Source organism: Uloborus diversus, chromosome 3 (assembly GCF_026930045.1).
Source record: "Uloborus diversus isolate 005 chromosome 3, Udiv.v.3.1, whole genome shotgun sequence".
NCBI lineage: Eukaryota > Metazoa > Arthropoda > Arachnida > Araneae > Uloboridae > Uloborus > Uloborus diversus.
The window spans coordinates 144,057,920-144,073,996 of record NC_072733.1 but is presented as its reverse complement, the minus strand read 5'-3'; the positions used below and the strand labels follow the sequence as shown (position 1 = coordinate 144,073,996).

Here is a 16,077-nt window from a genome sequence, read left to right as displayed (position 1 = left end):
ATGGTTTTTTTTTTCAGGACTTCTTAAGGCTAATTAATCTACTTTTTAAGTTCATCAATATTTTCACTTACATACTTTGAATGTGGACGCAAAATATCTGCAATATTTCAAGCCATTTAAATACTAAACTGTATTGGGGAGACTAGGGATACTTGATCCCCGGGTATACATGATCCCTCAGCCAAAAATGTACCAAAATCATTACGTAAGAGTTTTGAAACCTGACAACAATGTTAAAGATATACTTGTACATAAAAACTGGCAACACTTTGTATTTTTTAACCATTTTGTTTAAGCTCAAGAAATGATTGTCTGAATGCGTCAAGGGAAACTTTTTAAAATAAAATCATCCTAAAGTTTACGTTATCTGTTATATACAACTTAAAAAAAAAAAAATTGCTAAGTATAATTTTAAAGTGTATACAGTCGTTAATAATTAAGACATATTTTTTGTTAACTGCCATTGATTGTTAATAATAGAGCAAGTATGTTTGCAAAAATCTCATAATAGGGATACATGATCCCTGGGATCAAGTATCCCTATAACAATATAAACACAATGAAAACAATATAACTGTAGTTTACTTAGTTGACTTTAATTTTAAACATTCAAAACTACGTTAACATTGTAAAATTTATCAAAGTACAATTGAAAGATGTAAACAAGCACTGCAGTTAATCTGCTAAATAACTAAAATATCAGTTCGCACTTGTGACCAAACTCAAGGTTTTTATTTACATTAGGGGGAGACTAAGGATACTTGATCCCTAGGGATACATGATCCCATAGCCAAAAATGTTCCAAAATCGTTAAGTAGAAATTTGAAACCTGACCATTATATTAAAGTTAAACTTGTACATAAAACCTGGCAACATTTTGTTTTTTCAGCCATTTTGTTTTAGCTCAAGAAATGATCGTCTGAATGTGACAAGGGAAACTTTTTTTAGGAAAGCATTCCGAAGTTTACATTATCCGTTAAATACAACTTAAAAAAAATTGAGAAGTGTAATGTTAAAGTATAGACAGTCTTTAATAATTGAGACATATTTTTAGTAAATTGGCACCGATTGTTAATAATAGAACAAGTATGTTTCTAAAAACCGCATATTAGGGATACTTGATCCCAGGGATCAAGTATCCATATGACAATATAAACGCAATGAAAACAATATAAATGTTGTTTACTTAGTTGACATTAACTTTAAATATTTAAAATCATGTTAATATAATAAAATTAATCATAGTTTGAGTGATAGATTAAACAATCACTACTGTAAATATACTAAACAATTGAAATATCAGTTCGCACTTGTAACCCACGTAACATCTCAAACATCTAAACATAAACTAACTCTACTGATAAATAATGTTCTAATCAGCCAAATGAGCTTGAACAAGTTGAAATAGATCTCAGATCTTTGTTTGAAAGAAAAAATAAATGATTTTACTATAGTTAGATTTACAACAAAAAAGTGAGTTGCTCATTATGTTGACCCATTAGTGGATAGAATGCAAGTTGGATTTCTAGAGTTTGAAATAAGTTTTCAGAAGCGAAAAGGTAATATGTTTAATCAATCAATTTTTCCTGAAAAATTGACAAAATGTGTTAAGCTGCACACATCCAGTTGGGTTGAGTGGAACTTAAAGAACTACAACAAACGAATTGTTTGCATTTGACTTTTCAGGTTTTGAAAACATATAAGCTAGGCTTTCTTTTTTATGAGTGCACTGATACTTATATTTTTCTTACCTCTTTTTAAAAATTAATTCAAATGAAGAAACTCTTAACTTTATTATTGCAAGACAAGAAGCAAATAAAATGATTTTCGTGCTTGGTATCCTATTTTTTTTAATTTGTTGTAATTTTAGCTTCATTACGCTACTTTAAAAAATTGTTAGTTTTATTTATAAAATATAGTATTTTTTTGTTCACAACTGTATTGGACAGTAAGTAACTGATCAAAAGCATCATAAGTTCATGAAAGTTGTGCACATTTTTTTTTTTTACAAATGTCTAGTGAAATTTGAAACTATGTTATTTTGTGTTCACATTATTACGATTTAATAAAGAAAATTAGAAAGTATTTTTTTTAGAAACGTTATGTAGAAAACTAAGATCCATACATAAATTGCTGATCTAATGAAAAGTCTATGTATTTTCTCAGTGGGATCAAGTATCCCCCATGAAGGGATCATGTATCCCTAGATGTGGGGATACATTATCCTTTTATGAAATTTTTGAAAAAAATGATTTTACCAAAACTATCTGTTTCAACTAAAAAAAAAATACTGTCAGATAGAGGAAAAAATTACTTTTCTTCACGTACGTTTTTTCTTCTTTTTTTTTTAAACTGATAATTTGCAGCAAAGAAAAAATTGAAACCTAAAGCGGGGATCAAGTATCCCCAATCTCCCCTACATCTCAAACATATAAACATAAACTAACTCTATAGATAAATTATGTTCTGAGCAGTCAAATGAGCTTGAACAAGTTGAAATTGATTATCCTTGTTTGAATTAAAAAAAAAGAAAGATTTTGCTATAGTTAGATTTACAACGAAAAAGAAAGTTGCCCATTATGTAAATTAAATAGAATGAAAAGTTGAATTTCCAGAGTTGGAAATAAGTGTTTTAAAACGAAAAAGTTATATAATCAATCTATTTTTCCTGAAAAAAATGGCAAAAGTAGATGAGAATGAATGTGTAAAAATAGTTAGGTTGAGCGGAACTTTAAGAACTACAACAGCTGTAATGTTTGCATTTAAGTTTTCAGGTTTTGAAAACATATGCTAGGCTTTCTTTTCTTTTTCATAAGTATACAAATACTTACATTTTTCTTATTAAAAAAAATCAATTGAAAAACACTTAATTTTTTTTTATTGTAAGACAAAAAGCAAATAAGTTGATTTTTGTAGTTCATCGCAATTTTTTTATTGTTTTAATTTTAGCTTCATTACATTACTTTTAAATGAATTATTAGTTTTATTTATAAAATATATTGTTCACAACTGTATTGAAGAATAAGCAACTGATCAAAAGCATCTTAAGTTCATTAAAGTTGTGTACACTTTCTACAAATTTTCTAGTTGAATTTAAAACAATGTTATTTTTGAGTTCACTTTATTATCATTTAGGAAAGAAAATTAGAAATATTTTTATTTTTTAGAAACATTGTGCAGAAAACTTAAATCCATAGGAAAATTGCTGATCTAATGAAAAGTCTATGTATTTCCTCAGTGGGATCAAGTATCCCCCATGAAGGGATCAAGTATCCCTTTGATGTGGGGATACATGATCCCTTTTTAAAAATACTGAAAAAAAAAAATATTTTACCAAAACTACCTGTTTAGTTTCAACTGAAAAAAAAACAACCAAAAAACAACGTATTTTTGCTTTAGCCCTGGCTAATGGGCGGTAATTTACTGAATAAACCAAAAAACTGTCAGATAGAGGAAACAATTACGATTGTTCATGTAATTTTTCTTTAAAAAAAAAACTGATAATTTGCACCAGAGAAAAAAAATTAAAACTAAAGTTGGGATCGTATCTCCCGTTTCCCCGATAATTTCACCGAGATGCTATAAAATGATTGGTTTCAAATAGGAACATTGTAATAATAATTACAAAGCGAGGGAAAAGTTATTAAAGAAATCCACACTTGAAATTTCATAAGTTAATTTATATTTTAACTATAAAATAATAAGTAGTTAAGAAAATCATAGTTTCATAATGTATAAGTTTTATTGAAGAATTCAGAAACTAGTTCTTTGCAATTTTAATGTTGACCCATTAGTGGATAGAATGCAAGTTGGATTTCTAGAGTTTGAAATAAGTTTTCAGAAGCGAAAAGGTAATATGTTTAATCAATCAATTTTTCCTGAAAAATTGACAAAATGTGTTAAGCTGCACACATCCAGTTGGGTTGAGTGGAACTTAAAGAACTACAACAAACGAATTGTTTGCATTTGACTTTTCAGGTTTTGAAAACATATAAGCTAGGCTTTCTTTTTTATGAGTACACTGATACTTATATTTTCCTTACCTCTTTTTAAAAATTAATTCAAATGAAGAAACTCTTAATTTTATTATTGCAAGACAAGAAGCAAATAAAATGATTTTCGTGCTTGGTATCCTATTTTTTTTTAATTTGTTGTAATTTTAGCTTCATTACGCTACTTTAAAAAATTGTTAGTTTTATTTATAAAATATAGTATTTTTTTGTTCACAACTGTATTGGATAGTAAGTAACTGATCAAAAGCATCATAAGTTCATGAAAGTTGTGCACATTTTTTTTTTTACAAATGTCTAGTGAAATTTGAAACTATGTTATTTTGTGTTCACATTATTACGATTTAATAAAGAAAATTAGAAAGTATTTTTTTTAGAAACGTTATGTAGAAAACTAAGATCCATAAATAAATTGCTGATCTAATGAAAAGTCTATGTATTTTCTCAGTGGGATCAAGTATCCCCCATGAAGGGATCATGTATCCCTAGATGTGGGGATACATTATCCTTTTATGAAATTTTTGAAAAAAATGATTTTACCAAAACTATCTGTTTCAACTAAAAAAAAATACTGTCAGATAGAGGAAAAAATTACTTTTCTTCACGTACGTTTTTCTTTCTTTTTTTTTTTAAACTGATAATTTGCAGCAAAGAAAAAATTGAAACCTAAAGCGGGGATCAAGTATCCCCAATCTCCCCTACATCTCAAACATATAAACATAAACTAACTCTATAGATAAATTATGTTCTGAGCAGTCAAATGAGCTTGAACAAGTTGAAATTGATTATCCTTGTCTGAATTAAAAAAAAAAAAGATTTTGCTATAGTTAGATTTACAGCGAAAAAGAGAGTTGCCCATTATGTAAATTAAATAGAATGAAAAGTTGAATTTCTAGAGTTGGAAATAAGTGTTTTAAAACGAAAAAGTTATATAATCAATCTATTTTTCCTGAAAAAATGGCAAAAGTAGATGAGAATGAATGTGTAAAAATAGTTAGGTTGAGCGGAACTTTAAGAACTACAACAGCTGTAGTGTTTGCATTTAAGTTTTCAGGTTTTGAAAACATATGCTAGGCTTTCTTTTCTTTTTCATAAGTATACAAATACTTACATTTTTCTTATTAAAAAAAATCAATTGAAAAACATTTAATTTTTTTTTATTGTAAGACAAAAAGCAAATAAGTTGATTTTTGTAGTTCATCGCAATTTTTTTTATTGGTTTAATTTTAGCTTCATTACATTACTTTTAAATGAATTATTAGTTTTATTTATAAAATATATTGTTCACAACTGTATTGAAGAATAAGCAACTGATCAAAAGCATCTTAAGTTCATTAAAGTTGTGTACACTTTCTACAAATTTCCTAGTTGAATTTAAAACACTGTTATTTTTGAGTTCACTTTATTATCATTTAAGAAAGAAAATTAGAAATATTGTTATTTTTTAGAAACATTGTGCAGAAAACTTAAATCCATAGGAAAATTGCTGATCTAATGAAAAGTCTATGTATTTCCTCAGTGGGATCAAGTATCCCCCATGAAGGGATCAAGTATCCCTTTGATGTGGGGATACATGATCCCTTTTTAAAAATATTGAAAAAAAAAATATTTTGCCAAAACTACCTGTTTAGTTTCAACTGAAAAAAACAACAACCAAAAAACAACGTATTTTTGCTTTAGCCCTGGCTAATGGGCGGTAATTTACTGAATAAACCAAAAAACTGTCAGATAGAGGAAACAATTACGATTGTTCATGTAATTTTTCTTTAAAAAAAAACTGATAATTTGCACCAGAGAAAAAAAATTAAAACTAAAGTTGGGATCGTATCCCCCGTTTCCCCGATAATTTCACCGAGATGCTATAAAATGATTGGTTTCAAATAGGAACATTGTAATAATAATTACAAAGCGAGGGAAAAGTTATTAAAGAAACCCACACTTGAAATTTCATAAGTTAATTTATATTTTAACTATAAAATAATAAGTAGTTAAGAAAATCATAGTTTCATAATGTATAAGTTTTATTGAAGAATTCAGAAACTAGTTCTTTGCAATTTTAAAGTAGTTGAAGATTTATTCTTTAAGTCATAATGCAGTTGATATAACATTTTGATACTATATGTTCATCCAATATTATGGTTTTTACAAGATACTACCTCGTGATTTCTTTCATTTTGCACTTTTTATCAGCTGAAAAAGATATATATTATTTCACAAAAAAAAAAAAAAAAAAAGCTTCCTGGATCGAAATGACTCTTCTATATAGGTACGTCTACAAATGTTTTTTAAAAAATTTTATTGAAGAATTAATGGACAAATCACGATATTACGTTCCCTTGAAATCGAAACAAGTAACTTAAATGTATTTTGCCACTCTGACCACTGACTCCAGTATTACTTTTTCAGCAAAAAAAATACTTTATTCAAATATACTTTGCTTGTTTATGTTATTTTCAAATAGCTGTAAAAAAATAATAATTTACCGCTTTCGGAGGGGCCAGGGACTCTGCCCCCCCCCAAATCCACTACTGGTACTGGACGTCATTGTTATCTATCATTCCATTGGAGAAATATCCAACACCTTTGTAAAAACGATAAAATTTTCTGCAACAAATAACTCATAAATAGGAAAACTGGACAACAAGTGCGATAAGGAATTGATTGGTTAGCGTGAAAATTAAGTTTCACTTGTTAAACCTGAATACTAGTTTAAAATTATCCCATTTACAATTGTAACTCGCAGTAAATGATTATCAGCATTCAATAATTATTTTTCTTTTTACGAAATTAATTACTTTGGCAATTAAAAGTTCATCGTTTTATAAACATGTCCCTTTATTTTTACTCCTAAAAAACTTAGTTTTCATTTCATAAATGGGCTCCTTTTAAAAGGGAGGTTAGTTTTACGCCGACAAATCCTACGCTATTTGGCTCAAACTTGTAAAGAAATTCGTATGCATGCATTTTGAAGTTAAAAGGTAGCCTTACCAATTTATGTTAAACGATCTTGAACTTGTCAAAGTTGACGTATGAATGTAAGCATTTTATGATGAGGTTTGTTTGATTGTCGTTCGCCTCCGATAACTTGAAGTATGATGATTGATCCGGTAACTTTGAGAAAGTTTGTTTCTTCTTGTAGAGTTAATTCATTGCATGTGGAAAGTGTTTTGGCACTGAGTTTTAAGTTGAGTCTTTGAGTCTTACAATAAAAATTTGCGAAAGCGACATAACTTAAAACAGAGCCAATAATGCTTCTTTCTCTGTTCATTGTTGAACTCGCCTGGAAATTCTTCAGAACAAAGATAGTGCTAAGCTATTTTTCAAGACGTGAAAATACTCCTCAACATTTTTTAGAGGAGTGAGAAATAAGTACGTCAAGCCCATGATAATGGTTACATAATATATATATATATATATATATATATATATATATATATATATATATATATATATATATATATATATATATATATATATATATATATATATATATATATATATATATATATATATATATATATATATATAAACTTTCTGAGAACGAAATCGATTTTCTTTATGCCCCGGTCTAAGATAAATTGGATTACAGATGACCAAAAAAAGTCAAAGAAAAATTAAATGTGAAGGATTATTTAGGATAATTACTTTTTCAACTTAAATAACTCTCCTGAGGGATCAAATATCCCCACTCTCCCCTACTATATGTATGACGAAAAACAACTTCATATTTCTTAAGCGTAAAATTCTTTGGTTTATTATAATAAATTCATTCGTAATTTTATTATTGCTTTTTTAATCTTCGAGTGTATTTTTCATAAGCCGTTGCGTCGTATAGAAAAGGAATTTGTTCTTCGTGAGCGAAGTCGGAGGAAAAATAACTGACTCCGACTCCGAGAATTTTAGAACCTTCGACTCCTTTTCCCCAAAATCAGCCTGACTCCAGACTCTGACTCCGAAAGCCCTGGCAGAGTTGAAGACTTTTGAGGAAAATGACAAACTCCGACTCATGAAATTTTACACTTTTGACTCCCTACTCCGACTCATTTACCCCAAAATCAGTTCGACTCCGATTCCCTGCATATTAGGAAATGACAAGATAATAGCATTTCCTATAGTCTAGCTCTGGTAAAAAACGCTTGATCTCGGACGAGCTTCATTTATTTTCGAGTTGTAATCTATCTTCTATACATATAATAAAACAAGATGTTTGTGTGTGTGTGTGTGTGTGTGTTTGTGGCGCGCATCCTGGGAAAACGGTAAGGCCTAGAAAGATGAAATTTGGTACACAGGTGCAGTTTTTGCTGAAAATGTGCACCTCGGGCTTCGATTTTTGATATTATAATTAGAAAAAAAGTTATTTAATGTTTTAAGTTAATTTTTGGAACTTTTTAGTACTTTTGACCTCACAGATCCCGAACCAATCGCGCCAGACGGATATTTTTTGTACTATTGTGTAGGAAATTTAATTTTAAATATGATGAATGAAAAAAATTTGAAGATAGAGCAATTTTTGTCTTTTTTATAGATTTTTGAAAAAAACTTTATTTTACATTTTTTTCTGGGTTTAGTTTTTTTCGAAACCCATCCTGCGACAAGTATTGAACCCTCAATTCTAAAATTTTAGTTGGTAATAGTAAAAACATTCCGCCCCCTTTAGAAGAAAAAAGTTTTGAAAAATACGCAATAGTTTTTTTTTTTACAATTTTTTTAATGGTAGAATACAACGCGAGCTGTTCGCTTGCCGGCTGAGTTCCCAGCTTACCTCATCACGTGATCCAACTGAAATCGTTTGCCTTCTCTTCACCTTTTTTTTTTGCAAGCGCTACTTTTTGAACACTATGGGGAACAAAGAGCCTTTATTTTTGAGGGCTAATTTGATTAAATAAATAAAGCCCGCGATTTTTTGCATGATCTTCGTTTCTGTTACGAATTGGCGGTTAGGTTAGGTAGATACAGAGATAGATAGAGGTTGAGTGGACAAAAAATGTTTTTGTTTTCGAATTAGTACTTATATAAATAAGAAAAGATTGTACTGTCAGGAGGTAGATATGTGCAAATCGTATAGATTGATAGATAGACAAATATAGAGTTCGATATAGCAGATGGACAGCAAGAAAGAGGCATGTCCGTCATTTAAGGAATTTCAACGGAGTGTCAGTGCCCCCCCCCCCACACACACACCATGACTTTGAAAAAACAATGCTTTCACATAAAAGTGGAAGTGCTTTTTGTTATTTTTCGACAAAATTTGCATGAAGAGTACGTCGTTTGTGTCTCCCCCTCCTTTAAAAATATTCCAAACGACGGAACTGGAGATAGATCTGGAAAATATTTCATTCAAACTACTAATGATATACATAGATATAGACTGATTGATACCGCCACGAAATTTGTTTAAGCAGCCACCGAAGGCGTCAACATCGGTGTAAAAAGGCGAATGATAATATTGAGAAAAAAGAGAAAAGCATTGATTAATACAGTCGCTAAATTGTCTAAGCAGCCGCCGAAGGCGGCAACTCTGGCGCAAAAAGGCGAATGGCGTAAAAAGGCGGACCAGCTGATCGCCGCAGGCGGCTAGTATTGAATAAAATATTACATGTAGAGTAGAAGAAGAAAAAAATACCAATACTTAGGGAGGGGGTGGGGGCGGAATATTTGTTTAAGAAAATAAAAATGCAGAGTAAAAAAATTTTGAATTGTTAAACAAAAACACTTTGTTCACCAGAATTATATTAGTAAAATTCATGAAGAAGAATGAAAACACATAACTATGTAACATATTCAACGTTGAAATTAAAAGCTTCAAAGTTCTATGCTATTTATCAAGGCGCTGTATTTATTATCTGCGTTGCTGTAGCAACGGTGGAATTTTTTATGTAAGTTTAAATTCGTAAAAATGCTTTGGTCATCTTTGTCAATTGTCTAACGGGGGGGGGGGAATAAAGGATGTACGTTTTCGGAAACAAATGTCAACAAACACACATTTTCATTTGCAAATAAAAAAATAACGCTTGTTAAGCCTAACGTGGAGGTGACTAAAAGTTAGTTTATACAGAATTCCAAACCAAATCGAACAGGTCGTTTTCAATTTTAATGTGTTTTAAATACAACAATAAACACAACACTAAACAAAAATACAACACTAAACACGGAACTGGAGATAGATCTGGAAAATATTTCATTCAGACTACTAATGATATACATAGATATAGATTGATTGATACCGCCACGAAATTTGTTTAAGCAGCCGCCGAAGGCGGCAACATCGGTGTAAAAAGGCGAATGATAATATTGAGAAAAAAGAGAAAAGCATTGACTAATACCGTCGCTAAATTGTCTAAGCAGCCGCCGAAGGCGGCAACTCTGGCGCAAAAAGGCGAATGGCGTAAAAAGGCGGACCAGCTGGTCGCCGCAGGCGGCTAGTAAAAGAATATTTTAGAGTGGTACAACGCAAAAACCGAAATCAACAACGCATAGATTTTCCTTAATATCAATAAAATGGAATTGTTTAAGCTTCAGCCCATCGACAATCAACTTACGAGAGCCGAACTTTAATCACATTTTAGGCAATATAAAATATAACAAAGCAAATAATAAATAAATAAAAACTAATAAATAAATAAATAAAAACAATTTAATAAATAAACAAAAATTAATAAATAAGTAAAATAAATAGTAATAATTTAGCACAAATTAAGTTCATTGTTACTTGTATTATTTATTTCAGACGTGTATTTGAGACTTAAACTGTTCACTGCTGAATGAGTCACACGAAGCTTGCGACGCAAATATAGTATGGCTCTGATAAGTTGAGCTGTGACCTTAACAATATTTACCTCTTTTTGGAGAGTTCAGTAAAAACTTTTTAACAAAAAAATTGAACCGCCGAAAAAACTGAAAAGCAAAAAATAATAAACCATTTTAATTAAACCTTAATAACTAAGTTCTTAAACTGATGTAAGTATACCTAAGTATATATTTTTGTAATAATTTAGAGTTTTTAATTAACCTTAATAACTCAGTTCTTAAATTAATGTAAGTATACCTAAGTAGTTTTGAGTCGGTGCCAAACAAGCAAATTAATTATTTTTGTAAAGCGTGAGGCGCAGCGGTAGCGTATGGCGACACGCCCCTTCGCCGGAAAATGCCGAGCGTTCACGAAGTTAAACCCGAACGTCGTCGAGTGGTCTCGAAGAAGCACGTGTCGAGTATTTGGCTGCTACTGAGCTTTTGCCTCATATACAACAGTCAAAATGTTTATATCATTGTTCATCATACTGAAGAAGGATTTCTCATCCTGTTAAAAGCTCAAATAAATGGTTTTGTGGGTCATAGTATTATTCAGCGTAAGTATGGCATAACAACTGTAGCCGTTAAGTGCATACATGATCCTGAAGATTTTTCTCACTGGTTGTTTGCCTCTCTCGTGCGAGGTCCCAAAGGTTTCAAAGCTCCAACGAGAGGTACTTTTTGTTGCATACGATCTACTAGTATTCATGATTTAATGATGGCGTGTGGAGGGAGCATTTTTTGAAACATTTATGTTTATTGCCGGACATTTCACATTACATTGCTAATTTTATTTGGTTATTTCTTTAAATTTAGGTAATTTAGGGATCTTTGTTTATTTATTGTTTGGCACCGACTCAAAACTACTTAGGTATACTTACATTAATTTAAGAACTGAGTTATTAAGGTTAATTAAAAACTCTAAATTATTACAAAAATATATACTTAGGTATACTTACATCAGTTTAAGAACTTAGTTATTAAGGTTTAATTAAAATGGTTTATTATTTTTTGCTTTTCAGTTTTTTCGGCGGTTCAATTTTTTTGTTAAAAAGTTTTTATTTTATAATTTTTTGTGGCCATAAGCTACTAATGTGGCTATAATCTGTATGCTTATATTTTTGATTACTTTTAAAATAGCTACCTACCTTACTTGAGCTATTAATATATATATATATATATATATATATATATAATCGTATTTTAACAATTATCTGTTGTGTTACATAAATAATTTTAAAAAAGCATTCTTTATATACTAACATGGGTAGACCTACAAAAAATGCTGCTCGGATGAGGAAAAGATGTTTAGAAGAATCTATTAATGAGAAAGAAAAAAGGTTGGAAGCAAACAGAAAGAGAATTACATTAACACGTTCACAGGAGAGTTTAGGTCAGTGCGAGGAAAGACTGTCGAGAATGAGAAGCTACAATAACGATAGGTTATTGCACGAAGGTGATAAGCAGCGCGCTCGTCGTTTAGATATGATAAGAGAGCGACTTTCAAATGAGAGTGAAGAGCAACGCGCTCATCGTTTAGATCTGATAAGAGAGCGAGTTTCAAATGAAATTGAGGACGAACGTATGCTGCGTTTGGATGCTGCTCGTAACCGTTCAGCAATGGTGGTACTTCACGAATCTTCCGAGGAGAGAACTAATCGTCTGAACGCCATGCGACAAGCAGCTCGCGAGCGAAGAAACCAGTGTAACGCAGAAAAGTATGTCACGAAAAAATAGTATGTCACCATCACTAAACTTCGCCATATTTTTTCATACAAATCCTGAATATAAAAAATGTTTGACGACTGGCACTGAAAACTAACCCTAATCACAAGTACCAGAGATTGAGAGGTCTACACTGCCGTGTGCAGGTAAAGGGCTATAACTGCAATTTTATCTTTTTTTTTTTTTTTTGCATTTTGTCATCATTGTTTGTACGTTAGCTTTGTTGTACAAACTAACTTATTTGGTTTCCGCTAAAAAAATATAATTCCAACATTTCCCAGTTGATAGTACTGAATCCAGCGCACAATTCTTCAAATATCTCGAAAACTCATTTCTGCAGATACTGTCGTTTACCTGCTCAAGACAGTACACACGAGAGACATACAAGTCTGCATCTCATTCATCGTGAGTTTTTTTTTTTTTTTTTTGTTATATCCAATTCAGCATCAAAAAATCTTAGAGTGAACTACAAATCGCTCCCCTTTCCCCACCCTTAGGGTAGGATTTTTTCCCTCAAATTTATATAGGAACGACTTCATGCTATACCCTTTCCAATAAAAAAAAGAATATTCTAAATCAGACTATTCTGTAAAAAGTTATGTGTGGTCATATATAAAAAAATCTGTGAGTGAACAACAAATCTCCCCCTTTTCCCACCCTTAGGGTAGGAATTTTTTCTCCAAATTTATATGAGACCAACTTCAGGGTATAACCTTTCCAATAAAAAAAGAATTATCAAAATCGGACTATTTTGTAAAAAGTTATGTGTGGTCATACATTCGAAATCTGTGAGTGAGCAACAAATCTCCCCCTTTTCCCACCCTTAGGGTAGGAATTTTTTCTCCAAATTTATATGAGACCAACTTCAGGGTATACCCTTTCCAATAAAAAAAGAATTATCAAAATCGGACTATTTTGTAAAAAGTTATGTGCGGTCATACATTCCAAATCTGTGAGTGAGCAACAAATCTCCCCCTTTTCCCACCCTTAGGGTAGGAATTTTTTCTCCAAATTTATATGAGACCAACTTCAGGGTATAACCTTTCCAATAAAAAAAGAATTATCAAAATCGGACTATTTTGTAAAAAGTTATGTGTGGTCATACATTCCAAATCTGTGAGTGAGCAACAAATCTCCCCCTTTTCCCACCTTTAGGGTAGGAATTTTTTCTCCAAATTTATATGAGACCAACTTCAGGGTATAACCTTTCCAATAAAAAAAGAATTATCAAAATCGGACTATTTTGTAAAAAGCTATGTGTGGTCATACATTAAAAATCTGTGAGTGAACAACAAATCAACCCCCTTTTCCCACCCTTAGGATAGGAATTTTTTTTCAAAATTTTTATGGGACCACCTTCGGGGTATACCCTTTCCAATAAAAAAAGAATTATCAAAATCAGAATGTTCTGTAAAAAGTTATGCGTGGTCATACATTAAAAAAAAAAAATATATACGTGTCGAATTGAGAACCTCCTCCGTTTTTTCGTCGGTTAAAAATTGGACCAGTTACTGGGACGAATTTATGTTGGATTACTGTAACAGAAAAACTAGAAGTGAAATACCGAAAAGTATCGGAACCTAAGATAAGGGATCCTTTTGAGAAGCGTTTCTCGAAGACAGTTCTGCAAAACGTCATTAAAGCTATGCATGAAATTAAGTCTTTATTGTACTAGTAAAAAATAATACTATTAACAACCGCTTTTTAAGTCCAAAGGAATCCTAGGATTGAACTCGGGTTGAAGATCTCTGTATTAAATAACTCATTCTTGAACGAAAGAGTTTAACTTCCATATTTTTTCTAAATTTTTCCATCTTAATTCTTCCTCCAAAATATTTTTTAGGAGGGGGATGCATCATCATTTACTGTAATAAACGTGCCACAAAATGTTTTCTCAAGATATATTAGTACACAAACGATTCACTGGAACTTGAACTCTGTCAAAAGGTAAATTATGTTACAAGTAAACGCCCCACACCCAAATGGATTTTGTAAGCGAGAAATGTTGAGGAAACGCTGCGTTTGAGAACAATTTTAACGAAGAAATAAGTAATTATTTTGAAAATTGGTTTTTAATTACAAAACGGAAAGTAAACCCAAACTAGAAAGAAAATAAGCAATACCAAATGAATCAATTGCTCAGCGAAATAACCACGCAGAATATCAAGGTCAAAGTTACTCCAACAAAGGTGTGGTTCGAATCTTCTTCGGGCGAACGGAGCGTGAGGAGTGTAAAAACATGTGCAACTCGCTTTAACCCGTAACTAGTACGACCGAGTGTCTTACATCCCAGAAGAATTGGACTTTTGTATTCAAGACTTTGTAATAATTATATGACTTCATACATAAAAGTAATTTACGGTACTGTTACAGTTGTATTTGCGTCAATAAGTAATTTTAAAAAATGCAACAAGAAATGTAACGCTGGGATTACATACCCCACCCCACTGCTTACGCTAAAAAAAAATTATCTCACCAATAGGGGGCGCCCCGAACAACAAAATGTTTTGGGATGGGGGGAGGGGGATTTTCAATTTGCCGAATAAAACTCTGAGTTTCAGCGAATAATAAAATATGAGTCATTATTATGAATTAAAAAAGAAAAAAATGCAATTTTTCACTGTTGTCTCCAAAGCTTCCGAATCGTCAGACGAAATTTGCCGAATAAAGAAATTTTTGGGAGGTCACAGTGACCTTCCGTGACCTGCCATCGGAGCGCCCCTGCTCACCAGTTAAGAATTAAATAGAATTCGTTTGCATTAAGCAACTAAGAAACCTCACAATCAAGGTCAACAAGAACGCTTCTGAAAAATTTCATCTGAGTTTGAATTAAATGATGATTAGAATTTTATCAATATTCAAACATTTATATTCTCTTTTTAAAACAGAACTCTAATGTTGGTTGGAATTGATATTGAGGACTACATTGATGTATATAATCTAAAAAATGCCCAAGCCTTTAAAATTGGATAACTTCAACTCTTTAATAGGAGAAGAAAGATTCAAAAGCTTCAATCACTCCATTTTTGTATCAAAAACTTCGCTGATGGTCAAAAAAAAGGGCGAAAAAATTCAAAACTAATTCAAACTCAACAATAAATCAGTAGTATAGTTTTTTTAATTTACGGACATAAGTTTTGAAAAGTAAGGTTAATGATAATAATAGCATACGTCTTACCTTTCTGATGCAAATGGAGATCATTTTTAATTCTACCAACCAGTGTAACAACGTTTAAAGAAAGTTCAAGAGCAATATGCTCTACAGACGTTGTCTGTCATTATAAAACTTAGACTCTTTGACGACTATTGAGTGAATGTAGCCATTACAAACAGCGAAACTAGAGCAAAGAGGGAAACTGGTTTGATTTTCCCTTCAAGCTGTAACCGGGAGATGATAGCTTTCACAATTTTTCCTGCTATTGAATTAATAGGTCTCTGTGTCCTTTAAGCTATTTTCTCTGTTACTGTCACAGTGGATGACTTCGTGATGTAACAGCAGAAAAAATAAATGGAAAATTTCTTCGACTTTCCTTACTTCCTTCCTGTGTTTGCG

General features: G+C 31.3%; 1 long non-coding RNA gene across 1 annotated transcript in view; it reads right to left on the bottom strand.

Moving 5' to 3' along the window:
• The window catches only part of LOC129218519 (uncharacterized), a 53,407-nt gene extending 37,551 nt beyond the window's left edge, over window positions 1-15,856 (bottom strand). Inside the window, exon 1 of the long non-coding RNA XR_008580334.1 lies at window positions 15,703-15,856. This is a non-coding gene — a long non-coding RNA (uncharacterized LOC129218519). The remainder of the gene's footprint in view (window positions 1-15,702) is intronic.
• Between the last annotated feature and the right edge of the window lie 221 nt (window positions 15,857-16,077).